Source organism: Sturnira hondurensis, unplaced genomic scaffold (genome assembly GCF_014824575.4).
Source record: "Sturnira hondurensis isolate 20B ecotype Veracruz unplaced genomic scaffold, ASM1482457v3 Scaffold0013190, whole genome shotgun sequence".
Taxonomy (NCBI): domain Eukaryota; kingdom Metazoa; phylum Chordata; class Mammalia; order Chiroptera; family Phyllostomidae; genus Sturnira; species Sturnira hondurensis.
Genome location: NW_028085821.1, coordinates 1,749,487 through 1,764,537, shown reverse-complemented (window position 1 = coordinate 1,764,537; position 15,051 = coordinate 1,749,487). Strand labels below are relative to the sequence as shown.

At 35.5% G+C, this 15,051-nt stretch overlaps 1 protein-coding gene across 1 annotated transcript in view; it reads right to left on the bottom strand.

The window, feature by feature from the left end:
* The window catches only part of ARID2 (AT-rich interaction domain 2), a 165,981-nt gene that overhangs the window by 125,388 nt on the left and 25,542 nt on the right, over window positions 1-15,051 (bottom strand). The gene's annotated exons all lie outside the window — the stretch shown is intronic.

Sequence of the window (15,051 nt, the reverse complement as noted above, 5' to 3'; positions counted from 1 at the left end):
TATAAATACAATGACAGAGGCATAATCTTAGTAAGACACTGACAAGTGTAATTCCAAAGCAGTTCTCTTAAATTACTATCCTATAACTGCTGCTCTTAAAACTTGATTAAAATAAAGCACTTATTTTTCTATAGTAGAAAAATATCTTTTTAGTATGTTATTTTCTCTTGCTTTTAGCTGCATTGTTTCAATAGTAATAAGATGGTTTCCATGAACCCTCAGAATATTACAATGACCGAATATTTCCAAATTTCCTATTGTTGGCATTTTTTCTATTAAACTATATTCCAATTTGAATAGATTAAAATCCTGGTATGATTTTTCTAAAGTCTAATAAATACATTTTAAACTATAATGTAAAATAATAGTAATTTCAGTATTTGACAATATTTGAAAGAGTAAGATAATTTTTCATAAATGAAACTGACAATGAATTTTAAATGCAATAATGATACCTAGTGTTGACAAGGGTATTCCTTAATAGCCAGCCATCTTACATATTACTGGTGAAGTTAAACTGGATCAGTGTTTTTGTTTTTTGTTTTTTAAATTTTTTTTAAATTTAATTCTTGTTCAAGTACAGTTTTCTGTCTTATATTCCTAGCCCTGCCCCCACCCTGTGCTCCCCACCTCCCTCCCATTTCTGCCCCCCTGGATCAGTGTTTTTGGATGGCCACTTGGCCATATACATCTTAAGAATCTTGGTAACATTTATAATCTCTGACTCAGTAATTCCCTACTTAGGAAGGTAGAAGGAAATGATTAGACACAGATACTTAGAGATTTATACAGATAAAAATTTATGAACAGTATGATTCACTGAATAATTTATATATTAAAGTGGTAACAAGTGTTTGACAACATAAAAAAATAAAATTATGACAAAAGTATGCAATTATTAACATAATTTTAAGACTGGTTAAAGATATGGAAAAGTTTTTGCAATATTAGGTTAAAAATTATGACATGAGTAATCTCAATTTTAAAAATTTAATTTTTAAAAGACTGGAAGGAAATATACTAAAGCATTAAATGTGATTACTTCTGAGTGGTAGAGCATATATGATTTTTTAAAAATATTTTTTTACAGCCCTGGCTGGTGTAGCACAGTGGGTTGAGTGCCTGTGAACCAAAGTGTTGTTGGTTTGATTCCCCATCAGGGCACATGGCTGGGTTGTGGGCCAGGTCCCCAGTGAGGGTGGGGTGGGTGTGTGAGAGGCAACCACACATTGATGTTTCCCTCTTTCTCTCTCCCTTCCCCACTGTCTAAAAATAAAATAAATAAAATATATTGTTTACAGAATTTTCCTTGATTTAAATACTAGCAATCAAATACAACAATACAGTAAAAAGACACAACATCCATTTATGATTAAAACACTCAACAAAATGGGTATAGAAGGAAATACCTCAACATAACAAAGGCTATATATGACAAATGCTTAGCATCATGATCAAGTGGGACTTATTACAGGGGCACAAAAATGGTTCAACATAGGCAAATGGATCAATGCAATACTCCACATTAACAAAAGGAAAAATAAAAACCATATGATCACATCAGTAGATGAAGAAAAAGCATTTGACAAGATACAACATCCATTTATGATTAAAGCACTCAATAAAATGGGTATAGAAGGAAATACCTCAACATAGCAAATGCTATACATGACAAATGCTCAGCTAACATCATACTCAATGGTGAAAAACTGAATTTTCCTCTAAGGTCAGGAAAAAGACAAGGATGTCTAGGTCTCACTAACGTTACTAAACATAGTACTGGAAGTCCTAGGCAGAACAATCAGGCAAGAGAAAGAAATAAGAGGCACCCAAATTGGGAATAACAAGTAAAAAACTGTCACTTTTTGCAGATGACATTTTTTTAAAATATGAAAAACCCTAAAATTTCCTGAAAAGATCAGAGTATAGGTAAATGTGGGACTTGCATCCTCCCAGAACCACATCAAAAATACAACTAAACAATGCACCTATCATTCAGAACCACCTGAAATCTAGCTGAACAGACTTCCTACAACTAAAAATATAAAAAAGAAGCCTCAAGGGGTAATGGAACAAGCTGGTCCCACACTCATGTGATGGGTAAAAATCAGGAGGGTATCAAAGCTACAGAGGAAATCCCTGAGGAGCAAGGGATCGCAGTTTCACACCAGGCCCCCCAGCCCAGGTTTCCAGTAACAAGGGGAGAATTCCCTATAGCTTCTGGATGTAAAAATCAGTGGGGATTGTCATTGGGTAAAGATGGAGGTTTCTGGAGTCCATGCCAGTTCCTCAAAAGGGCCTGTGCATAGACTTATTTGGACTCAGGCCCTCTGAGTTCTAGAACAGGGGCAGCAGCTCCAAAGGCACCTGAACTTTCTGGCATCAGGGTAAGAGCTGGATGGGCAGCTTTCTCCCACACAGAAATGCTGGCAGATGACATTATTCCTTTTCTAAGCCCTTCCCCACAGATTCTGCAGGCAGGCACCATATCTGAGTGTGCATCAATCTGGCTAACACCAAATTCACACTGCCCTGCTGATTCCCTGACACCTCATTTCACCAACGTATTTGGAAACCCACCCAAGCTATTTCCGGTAGTTTTTCCAAAGAAACAGCCTATCTTGGCTCATTCTTCAGACTTTCTGAAAAACCTTTAAACAAGCATCATCTGGCCTCAGCATGTACCGTACATCTTGCTACATGGCCCCAGGCCCAGCAGCCAGTCATTGTTCACAGTTTGATGCTCCTGGGCACCTCCAAGCCCAGCACAAGTGGCAGCCATCTGTAGATCATTTTGTAGCTCATGCTTGGTGGCCCTAGACAGAACACAGGCAGTAGGTAAATTTGGCCTGCAACTCCTGGGAGGCCCCAGAGCCAGTACATCCTGTGGACAGCTTCAGACAATGTTGAAGCACCACCCAAAAACCTGTACAGGTGACACTCTCAAGGGGTAGACTCATTGGACACCAGAGCCCCAAAGAAGTAAATTCTTGGGTGTTGCTAGTACAAAGCTCATCCTCCAGGGTGGTCACAACCAATCCTTGCAGCTGATTGGCCCAGAGGTAAATCCCTCCCATTGACATGCCAACAGCAATCAAGGCTCAACTAAAACAGGAGGGTGTACACAGCCCATACAGGGGTAAATGGAGAAGCTGTGTACTGGACTCTATAGTATACCTAGTATATTAGGTCACTCTGCTAAGCCAAGGAGATGTAGTAACTTTAGCTAATACATAAAATAAAAACAATGGAGGCAAAAAAATGAGGAGACAAAGAAACATGTCCAAAATGAAAAAAAAAACCCTCCAGAAAAAGAATTAAACAAAATGAAGAAAAGCAATCTACTAGATGTAGAATTTAAAACACTAGTTATATGTATACTCAATGAACTTAAGGAAAGAGCAGATGAACTTAGAGAAAACTTCAACAGCATCAAAAAGGAAACATGGAAACTATAAAAAAGAACCAGTCAGAAGTGAAGAATATGCTAACTGAAATGAATAACAGTTTATAGGGAATCAACAGAATAGACAAAACAAAGAATCAAAATAGAAATTTGGAATATAAGGAAGCAAAAAACAAAACAAAACATCATTCACAACAGCAAAAAGAAAAAGGAACACCCCCAAAATGAGGATAGTGTAAAGAGCCTCTGGCACAACTTTAAGCATACCAACATTTGCATCATGGGGGTGACAGAAGGAGAAGAGAGAGAACAAGAAATTGAAAACTTCTTTGCAAAGACCATGATATTTGAAAAGTCCCTTAACCTGGTAAAGGAAACAGACATACAGGTCCAAGAAGCACAGAGTCTCAAACAAAATAAACACAAAGAGGCCCACACCAAGACTCATTATCATTATAATGCCAAAGATTAAAATAAAGAGGGAATCTTAAAAAGCAGCAACCAAAAAAGCAGTTAGGGAGCTCCCATTAGACTGTCAGCAGATTTCTTAACAGTAATTTTACAGGCCAGAGGAAGTGGCAAGAAATATTCAATGTGAACAAAAGCAAGGGCCTATAACCAAGATTACTGTACCCTGCAAAGCTATTAATTAGTATCTAAGGATATATAGAGCTTCCCAGTTCAACACCAAAATGTAATTAGAAACAATAAACAAAAAGAGTCAAGTTGCAGGACACTAAATCAATGTACAAATATGATCTAGAACTCCTACATTCACTGCAGCACTATTTGAGGTGGCTAAGACAACCTAAGTGTCCTTCAATAGATGATTGGATAATGAAGATGTGATACATACATACAATGAAATAATACTACTATATACAATGAAATAATACTCAGCTGCGAGAAAAGATGAAATATTGCCATTTCTGACAACACGAATGGATCTTCAGAATATCATGCTATAAGTTAGACACATAATTTCACTCATATATGGAATATAAAACTGAAAGCAACCAATGAACAAACAAGACAAACAAATAGAAACTCATAGACACAGACATTATGGTGATTACCTGAGGAAAGTGGTGTGGGTAGTAAAGGGTAAAGGGGGTCAAATATATGGTGACCAAAGAAGATTTGACTTTAGATGGTAAACACACAATGCAGTACATAGATGATGCATCATAAAAATGTACACTCAAAAGCTATGTAACTTTATTAATCAATGTCACCCCAATAAATTTAATAAAAAAAGGAGTTTAAGATAGCAGCTGAGTAGATGGAATCTGAATCCACTTGCTCTTGCTCCCAACTTGGATTTTCGGCCGCTCTTCTGACAATTAACTACAATAATCAACGACATCTTAGCTGATATGAAGTTTTGAAACCAAGGAGTACAGAAGATGCTTTGTGCCATCTGGTAAGGAGATCTTAAAAGTTGATGGGGAAAATTCCCTGTGTGGCTCCTGCAGCAGCAGAGAGACCAGAGAGAAATTGCAGCTTAGGAGTCCCCTCCCATCTTGGAGAAGGGGGCACTAGTCTAGCACAGGGATTCCCAACCCTAGTCCGGAGAGACTTGGGAGGATATACAGAGTCTGGGAGACCAAGCTACACACACACAGTAAGCAGCACATCCACAGTGGTAGCACCAAACTGGAGAATTCCAAATAGGGACTCAATCTCCTAAAACAATCAGGTTGCTGCACCTGGTCTGTCAGAGGCAGTGGCAGGTGAGAGACATTTTGCTTTTTTTGGGAGAGGGTCTATGCAAAGATCCAGCCAGCAACTCAGTACTGCAGTATGGGTACATCATAGAGTCTTTTTTAAAAGGAGCTGAAAATTGGCTGGGCAAAGACCCTGCATGTAGCTGCTCATCTAGCAAAGAGACCAGATTGAAAGCACAGTTCATTCTCACTGAATCAAGCTGAGCAGAGATTTCAGAGAGCTGCACAAGGGGTTTGCTGAATCCCTTCAAGGTACCCTAGCAGTTCAGGGGTCTTTCAGAACAGAGTTCTGAAATTAGTCTCCTACAAAAAAGGCAATGGGCTGGAAGTTAAGATGGGCAAGAACTGAGTGCTAGAAATTCTTTGCAGCCAGGCAGACCCCCACCCCTGCAGAGTAAAATATCTGGGAAGGGAAAGGCATGCCCAGCGCCCTTCTGTGGAACTTTCTGGCCCAGCTCAGAAGCCCCCTGCTGGGCGCATATCCATAGGGGAAAGAAAAGACCCCAAAGAAGAATTTTCTGAACTCTCCTCAGCTGTAACAAAATACGCTGGTTTTTAGGACCCTATTCCACTGAAGCCAGCTGGGTAGAGAGTGGAGAAATTGATGCAACAAAGAGAACTCAGGGCCCTGACCAGCCTTGGCCCTTGAAAAAAGAATTGACTGTGTGGGAGAATATATTTGCCAATAATATATCAGACAAAGGTCTAATCTCTAAAACATATAAAGAACTCATACAACTCAACACCAGGAAGACAAATAATCAAACTCAAAAATAGGCAAAGGACCTGAACAGACACATTCCTAAGGAGGACATACAGATGACCCACAGACATATGAAAAAACAATCATCACTAGCCATCATAGAAATGCAAAGTAAAACCACAATGAGATACCACTTCACACATGTCAAAATGGCTATCGTCATTAAATCAACAAACAACTGGCAAGGATGTGAAGAAAAGAGAACCCTAGTGCACTGTTGGAAATGCAGACTGGAGCAGCCACTATGGAAAACAGTATGGAAGCTCCTCAAAAAATTAAAAATGGTAACTACTTTTTACCCAGTGATCCCACTGCTGAAAAAATACCCTAAGAATATCGAAACATCATTCAAAAGACTTAAGTACCTCTATGTACGTAGCAGCATTATTTATAATAGCCAAGACCCGGAAACAGTCCAAGTGCCCATTAGTAGATGAGTGGATTAAAAAACTGTGATACATTTACACAATGGAATACTACACAGCAGAAAGAAAAAAGAAATTACTACCTTTCGCAACAGCATGGATGGAATTGGAGAGCATTATGCTAAGTGAAATAAGCCAGTTGGTGAAAGACAAATACCACAGGATCTCACTCATATGAGGAATCTAATGAACAACATAAACTAATCAGCAAAACAGAACCAGAGGCGTAGAATCACTGAATAGACTGACAGCAGTAAGAAGGGAGGACAGGGGTGGGGACTGTTTGAAAGAAGGTGACGGGACTCATCAAGGAACATATGAAGGACCCATGAATATGAGCAATGGGTGAGAACTGACTATGGAAGTAGGGGGCAGGCTGGGTGGGGGAGGAAAAAGGGTGAAATAATTGGAACTAAAAAACATAAAAAATATATGTGTGTGTATACATATGTATACACAATAAGTTGATAACCTTAAAAAAACATAAGGAATAAAAAATACAGTAAGCCCTGGCTGGTGTAGCTCAGTGGATTGAGCGTGGGCCTGTGAACCAGACAATCGCGGTTCGATTCCCAGTCAGGGCACATGCCTGGGTTGCAGGCCAGTTTCCAGCAGGAGCCAGTTCACCTGCAGGGGACGCACAAGAAGCAACCATACATTGATGTTTCCTTCCTCTCTCCTTCCTTTCCCCTCCAAAGATAAATAAATAAAATATTTAAAAAAAAATACAGTGAGATAAACATACATAATTTTTTTTGAAATTGTACCAAGGGAATATGACATGAAAACAAAGAAGGGGGCTAGAGAAAGAACCTTAGGGGGTATCTGGTTCAACTAGCTCCTTAGGTTTATAATCAAAACAATAACCCTAAATATTAATTGGACATTATGACACAGAGACTGTACTAACTTCATTACCTTTCCTTTATTTCCTATAATTGTCCTCAGTGCACTCCTAGTTTTCAAAACGTGATGCCACTGCTTCAGCATGCACATGAGGAAGCTGACCACCCATGAAGAAAAGTGACTTGTCAGAAATTACAGGGTTGAGTCAAAAACTCTGACATGCTGATTTCCAGTGCAATTTTTATTTTGTGTAGCTGATGTAAGACAGCACATGCACACACACCCAAACATACATACCCACACACATTTTCTGATAAAGTCATTTTTTAATAGAACTTTTCTGAATCAAAGTTTAGGTACCCCAAATATAAAGTGCATAAGTGCCAAAGATTATAAATACATTTAGACTCCCTTAAAGATCCCAAATTGTGAAGTTCTTTTTAACTCTCACAGTTGTGACAGACAGAAGTACAATAATTAACCATAAAAAATGCTTTAAAAAGTGCTCATTATTTTCCAAAGCATTAAATTTGCATGATTAAATAGGTCTTTGGATTTTAATTTTGTAATGCAACAAATTATTATTTTGTAAATGAAGTCAATTATGTTAAAATTTTAATTAATTAAAATTTAAAAGTATTAAGTAAAAGTCCTGAAAAGATTGCTTTTCTTATTGAACTAAATACATACATTGCTCAGTAAACTATATTCACTGTGTATAAAACTTCAGAGCAAGTACAGATCAATCCAGATCCTGTTGTCTTTTTACTACCATTTTTCTCTCCCCCCCCCACTCCTCCCCATCTCTCTGCCTCTCTCTGCCTTCTGTCTATATACACTCCAGTATCAAAAATAGCACTAAGTACTAAAAGACACCCACATCATGAATATTCTTTTTTACAATGAAAGCAAACATCCTTGATGTTTGCTCTACTTAGAGTTATGGGAATTAGATGCCCCAAAGTTAGAAATAAAACAAAAACAGAAAATTAACAACACATAAGGTTACCTCACTCTGCCATGCGTATCCTGAATCTACAAGAACCTGTTCTCTTAAAAAAAAAGGGGGGGGGGCAGGCCTTATCTGGGATTTTAATCATTTGTATTAGCAAAATCATTCAAGAGTGCAGTTTGTTAAAGTTTTACCTGTTGAGTGTAACATAAGCTTTAGAGAGAATAGTCCCTGGACCTACGACTTTACAGTCTAAGACAACAATAAGAAAGGCTAACGTATGAGCTAAACTTATCATATAACTTTAAAATATAAATTAGTCCAACAGGTAACAGATTATCATTTCAATGTAAATTCAGTCATTATAAATACACTAATTAAAGCATTAATACTAATTAAACTACAATTTAAAAATAATGATCCTCAAATAGGCTAACAGTGTCCAAATATGGGTACCCAAATCTGAAATTCTTTTTTACCTTTACTTAAAATAACATCTCTTCATAATAAAAAGATATATCTATATAAAAAATCTCTACACAATGTATATTTACTATACCCTGACCTTTTAGAGTATAGTTTAAGAAATTTTAAAATACAATTACAGTGTTCAGCATACTCCCTTTTTGACATCCTAATTTACATTTTAAAAGTTACTATGGGAGCATGTGTGTGTGTGCTTTTTAATATTCTCTGATTTCATGCCTCAGAAGTCTGTTTAACTCAGCAGCTCCTGAGTACCGAACAATTATATTTCCACAATGCAGGATTTTGAATTAAATCTCTTGAGGGCTTTATTTTATTATGATTTATACAAATACCTATCCTGATCCCTTGAAATAATATTTCTCAAATCTGCCTAAGACATGTTTCTTTAAATACTTTATAGATTGGATTTAATTTCAGTAAATAATTTGGACAATTTATCTCCCCCAAATAATACAATTTTAAAATGTAGAAGATCAAAAAGAGAACAAGTACACTGCATTAAAATCAAGAGAATTCAATTCAACAAAACCATCTCTACAGAGAAGTTCTCAAATTTTACCAAGCCCCACAATCACCTGCAGAATCTAAAACAGACTGCCTAGCCCTAACCAAAGTTGCTCATTCTGAAGTTCTGAGAAGATCTCAGCAGATCTGAAAACTTGCATTCTAACAAGAACTAGATGATCATTATGATGCTGGTATAGGGGCCTCAATCAGAAAACCACTAGAATCCAGTGAACTATACTGTCAAATAAAAATTTTGACTTATTTCAGAAGATCTCTAATTATGAATAAAATACAAATCAAGATATTTGTAAGTAAATGCTCTCTTACCTCACAGTGCATTAATTAGTTACTAGAAATAAATTCTCCTAGAGAAAAACAGTACCATTTGGATTTTCCCCAATCACAACTATAATAGCAGAAGTTAATGACATTCTTCTAAAGGTTAACAGTTTACCTGCTAGAAATTACTGAAATAAATGTCAGCAATAAAGTACTTCAAGCAGACAGACAAAAAAAAGGAGTCCTGAATAACAACAACAAAAAAAGATTTGCTCCTTAGTATATTTAAAATGAGCTCTATTTGTATCTGAGTGGCAGTAGAATAAACATAGTTATGCTTTCATGTCAGACATAGGTAAGGTTAAGTCATGGCTTCACCAAACACTCAGCTCATGTGATATTGGCTAAGCTAACACAACTTCCTATTTGCCGCCTCCCTTTAATTTAGAGTTCCAATATGACAGAAAGTTATAATACTTTATAATGCCTTTCTTTATTCTATGAAACCACTGATGTTCAGATCAACAAGTTATAAAAAAGAGAATAGATTTTCATGAGAATCCATAAGCTTCTATGAGAGAAGAAACTGAAATTAATTTTTTCCTCACTTAGATTCAATGAGTGAATCCTGTCAGGTGAATGTGGTGCCTTAGCCAAAAAACAAGGGCAGAAAAACAGCACTGAAATCTTCTGAATCAAGTCACCGGCAGGGGAGAAATAGATATTTTGGTAGACTGGGTCAGGCAATATGGAGCAGTAATCCAAAAATAGTTGTTCTGGGTTTTCCCTGGGATGGCAACATTTAAACCTTTCCAGAGTTAAACATTCTGGTGGCCAACTTATGTCCTGAGAAATACCGGCATGGAAATGTCATAGTTGAACCAAATGTTTCTAAAAGAAACATTTTCCCTCAAAGATTGTTCCCTACTCATAAGATGAGGGCAAAATCACCTTAACCCAGAGGTTCTCAACCTCAGCACTACTAACATTTTGGACCAGATACTTTGTGGGAGGCTACCCTGTGCACTGTCAGATGTACAGCAGTATCCCTAGTCTCGACCTTGTAGATGCCAGTAGTACTCACCAGCTATGGCAATCAAGAGCATTCCAGACATTGCCAAATGTTCCCTGGAGGGTCAAAACTGCCCTTACTTAATGATAATCGCTGTCCTAGTTTAAGATCAAAAACAGCAGTAAATTCAGAATGTCTTCAAATAATCTAGGTTTTAGCTAGAACAATTTTCTGGGCACATTTACTGATATGTAAGTATTCACTCTATAAATGTTAGCTATTATCACCATTTTGTATGAATATACGGTTGTGTGCAATAACAGCAATCTCAACAACCAGCTTCCTATAATAGTTAACTAAAAGTTAGGAACTTGGAAGGGAGGGACCCTCACCTTCACCTACTGAGTTCCACTGGTGTTGTCTATCTGGACAATAATGGGAAGCCACTGTTTGTTTACAACCCAATGGGAAAAAGTATGCCACAATTCGTATATTCACGTACAAACTCAAAACCCATGCCCACATATGTGTGCACACAAAGAAAAACAGGGTGAGAACTGACCTACCAACCTCAAAATTTTGTGAGACTCAAATGAGATCTATACAAATGATCTTTAACAAATACACTATATAAATGTAAATAAAGTCCCCTGGAAAAAGTGTTAAGCTAAGATGTAAAGAAGAAAAACATAAATGAAGCAAAAAAAAAAAAGTACATGAAAACAGAATCAGCAAATACAATTCTGGCTTATACTCCAGCTTTACCCAAAATGATGCAAGGAACATATAAGGATACTTTATTCTTACAACAGACCATCACACTAAAAATCAGATCAATTAGAAATCTAAAAACAGAGAATTTACTAATGCCTTCAGACTGGCAATATTATTAGAGTCAATCATTTAGTATTCTCTTATTAACTCAAAACTCTCACTACTGTGAAATTAAGTCAGATTCACTCATCAATGGATCTGCCTTTAAAGGTTGCCTCACTCAGATAATACAATATTCTTTAAGGATGATATAAACTGAAGTCTGTAAACTAAATACAGGATAATAAATCCAGGAAGCTACTATACAAAAAGAAGTTTCTATTAAAAAAAGGAACCCCCAATTTTCTAGTCACAGGGGAAGATGAACACCTTACAGCCTTCCCCAAATGCTCTCATCACTTACTCCACTACACCAGTGTACGGGGTACACATGCCCACTGCTAAGTGTATTTTTTGCAAGAGTCAGTGGAAAGCTGATATTTTTTCTTTTAATGTTTGGTAGGACTAGTGTAACCATCCAGTCCCGGGCTTTTCTTTCTGATAGTATTTCACCCTAATTCAATCACTCTACTTAGATCATTCTACTTAATTGTTACATAGATCTAATCGTACTGTCTACTTTTCCTGAGTCAATTTTGGTAGTTTGTGTCTTTCTTAGAATTTTTCCCTGTCATCTAATTTACAAATTTTATTAGCATATAATTGTTATTATTCCTTTATAATCTTTTTTATTCCTTTAAGAATGGTAGTAACAATGTCCCGTCTTTCATTTCTGATGCTAGTAATGTGAATAATCATTTCTCTTGATCAATAAAAGAAACCTTTCTAGTTAAAAGGTTGTGAATTTTGTTGATATTTTCAAAGAACCAGCTTTTGATTTTATTTTCTCTATTGTTTTATCATTCTTTATTTAATTTCCACTTTAACCTTTATTATTTTTCTTCCTGGTTAGTTTAGTCTGCTCTTCTTTTCCAATATCTTAACATAGATTAAGTTACTGACATAAGATCTTTCCCCATTTTAAGTATATACATTTACAGCTATAAATTTCCCTCTAAGCACGGTATTAGCTGCAGCCATATTTTTGCTTGCTATGTCTTTATTTTCATTCATCTCAAGCATTTCCTAACCTCACTTTTGAGTTCTTCTTTGACCCACTGGTTATTTTGGAGTATACTGCTTAACTTTTACATATATCTGGGTTTTCCAGGTTTAAACTGATTTCTAATTTCATTCCATTGTGGTTTGAAGTCATACTTTGTATTTATTCTACTTTTTTAAATGTATTAAGGTTTGTTCCATACAGCCTAGCATATGCTGTTCTTTGGAAAATGTTTCACGTTTACTTCAACTGTACATATTTTGGTACAGTTGGGTAGAGTATTCTATAGATGTCTGTTAAGAACAGTTAATTTATACTGCTGTTCAAGATATATTACCTTGTTAATCTTTTGCCTACATATTCTAATTTTGAAAATGGGGTACTGAAGTCTGCAACTATTATTGTTTAACTATTTTTCCCTTTATTTCTGCCAGTTTTTGCTTCATGTATTTTAGTGCTTTGTTGTTAGATGTACATATGTATAGTTATACTTTCCTGACGAACTGACACTGATCAATATAAAAGTTACCTTTTTATCTCCAGTACCCTTTTTATTGTTTTAAAGTCTATTTTGACTGATATTATAGCCACTCCAGTTTTCTTATGCTTGCTTTTTGCAAAATGTATCTGTAACCATCACATCTAACATGTCTTCTATAGATATCATATGATTGGATCCTACATATTTTTTACCCAGTCTGACCTTTGACTTTTGATTTGATTGTTTAATCCATTTACATTTAATGTCATTATTGATATAGATTTATATCTGTCACCTTACTTTTTGTTTTCCACATATAATGTCGTTTCTTTCCCCTACTTTTCTACTTTGTTTTACTTTACGTGAATATTTTCTACTGCAGCATTTTAATTTCTTTAGTGATTTTTTCACTATAAATGTGTGTGTGTGTGTATATATATATATGTATATATGTATACATATATATATATATATATATGCTTTTTAGTTATTTTCTTCATGTTCTAGGGCTTCCTAAACATAACTTATCAGAGTCAGCTTCACATTTATACTAATTTCAGTGAAATATAGAAAGGTCATTCTTACTCAACTCTATCCCCCCCCCACATTTATACTATTAGCTACATATATATTACACCTATAAATGTTACAAACTAAATAAAATGTTTAAATTCAACCTACAGATGTAATAATTGTTATAACAACTGAATTATTACTTTACATAATTTCTGAGAGAAGAACAAGTATCTACTTATAAATTTTATTAGGCTCATATCTATCATTTATGTTTCTCTCATCTTGCTCCTGTGCATTCAAGTTACCACTTTTGTTTTTTGCTTAACACAGCTTTACTCCCATAAAATTTCTTATGCTATTATTAGCATATATATAATGCATTTCTATGTGTGATAGGCCCAGAATACATTATATAAGTATTTCATACAAATGCTTTTTTAATCAATTAAAAGGAGAAATATACACTTACACTGTCTTTTATTATTGCATAATTACCTTTACTGGTATTCTTGTGTGTATGTGTGTGCATGTGTGTAAGGGTCACCAGCTTTTAGCCTTTAGTATTTTTTTTTGTAAGACGGGTCTGCTAGCAACAAATCCTGTGTTTTGTTTATCTGGAAATGTATTTCATCTTTTTAAAAAATTATTGATTTTAGAGAGGGAGAAAAAAATTGATTTGTTGTTGGGTGATTCTTGTATGTGACCTGACTGAAGATCAAACCTGCAACCTTGATGCTCCAACCAACTGAGCTACCCAGCGAAGGCTCATGTTCATTTTTGAAAGAGAGCTTCTTGGACACATGATTCTTGATTGGCAGTTTTATTTTTTAAGTACTTGAATGTGTTATCCCACTGCATTCTGGCCTTTGTCTATTAATTTTATTGGGGTTCCTTGTTAAATGACAATTTGTTGTTCTCTTGCTCCTTTTAACATTTTCTACTAATCTTCTGACTTTCATCATTTTTACTAAGATGTATCTAGTTGTAGATCTCTTATAATTTATCTTAACTGAAGTTCATTGAGGTTCCAAACTATGTAGACTTACGTTTTTTAATAAATTTGGTAACATTTCAGCTATTATTTCTTCAAACTTATTTTTTTCTGTTCCATTCTCTCCTGGTACTCCCATTATGTGTATTTTGGGACACTTAATGGTGTCCAACACTGCTTTGAGATTCTGTTCATTATTCATTTTTTCCCCTTGTTCTTCATATTGCATAATCAGTATCAATGTACCTTCAAGTTAGCTAATTCTTTCTTTTGCCAGTTCAAATCTATTACTGAGCCCCTATACTGAATGTTTTTTAATTTCATTTACTACTTTTCAAACCCAGAATTTCTGTTTAGTTTTTATAATTTCTATCTCTTTATTTATAGTCTCTATTTGATGTAAATTATCATCATACTTCTTTAATCATGATTTTCTTTCTTTTACTTACTAAAAGAGTGGAGTCTCTCAGTTCACTTAATGGAAGTGAATTCTCTTAAAGTAAGAAGTCTCTCTGAAGTGAGTTCTCTCATTACAACATATTTATTAATAACTACTCTGAAATTTTTGTGAAACCAATATGTGGTCAATGCCTTTTTTCTGGTCATACTTTCCTGTTCCTTTGCATGTCTCATTTTGTTCAAATCTGGACATTTTATATATTACATTACAGTAACTCTGAATTCTAGTTTCCTTTGTTTGGGGTTCATTATTGCTATTCACTTGTTTGTTTACTTATCCGTTGTCTGGATTATTTCAGTGAGGTGTATTCTTCAGTGAGGG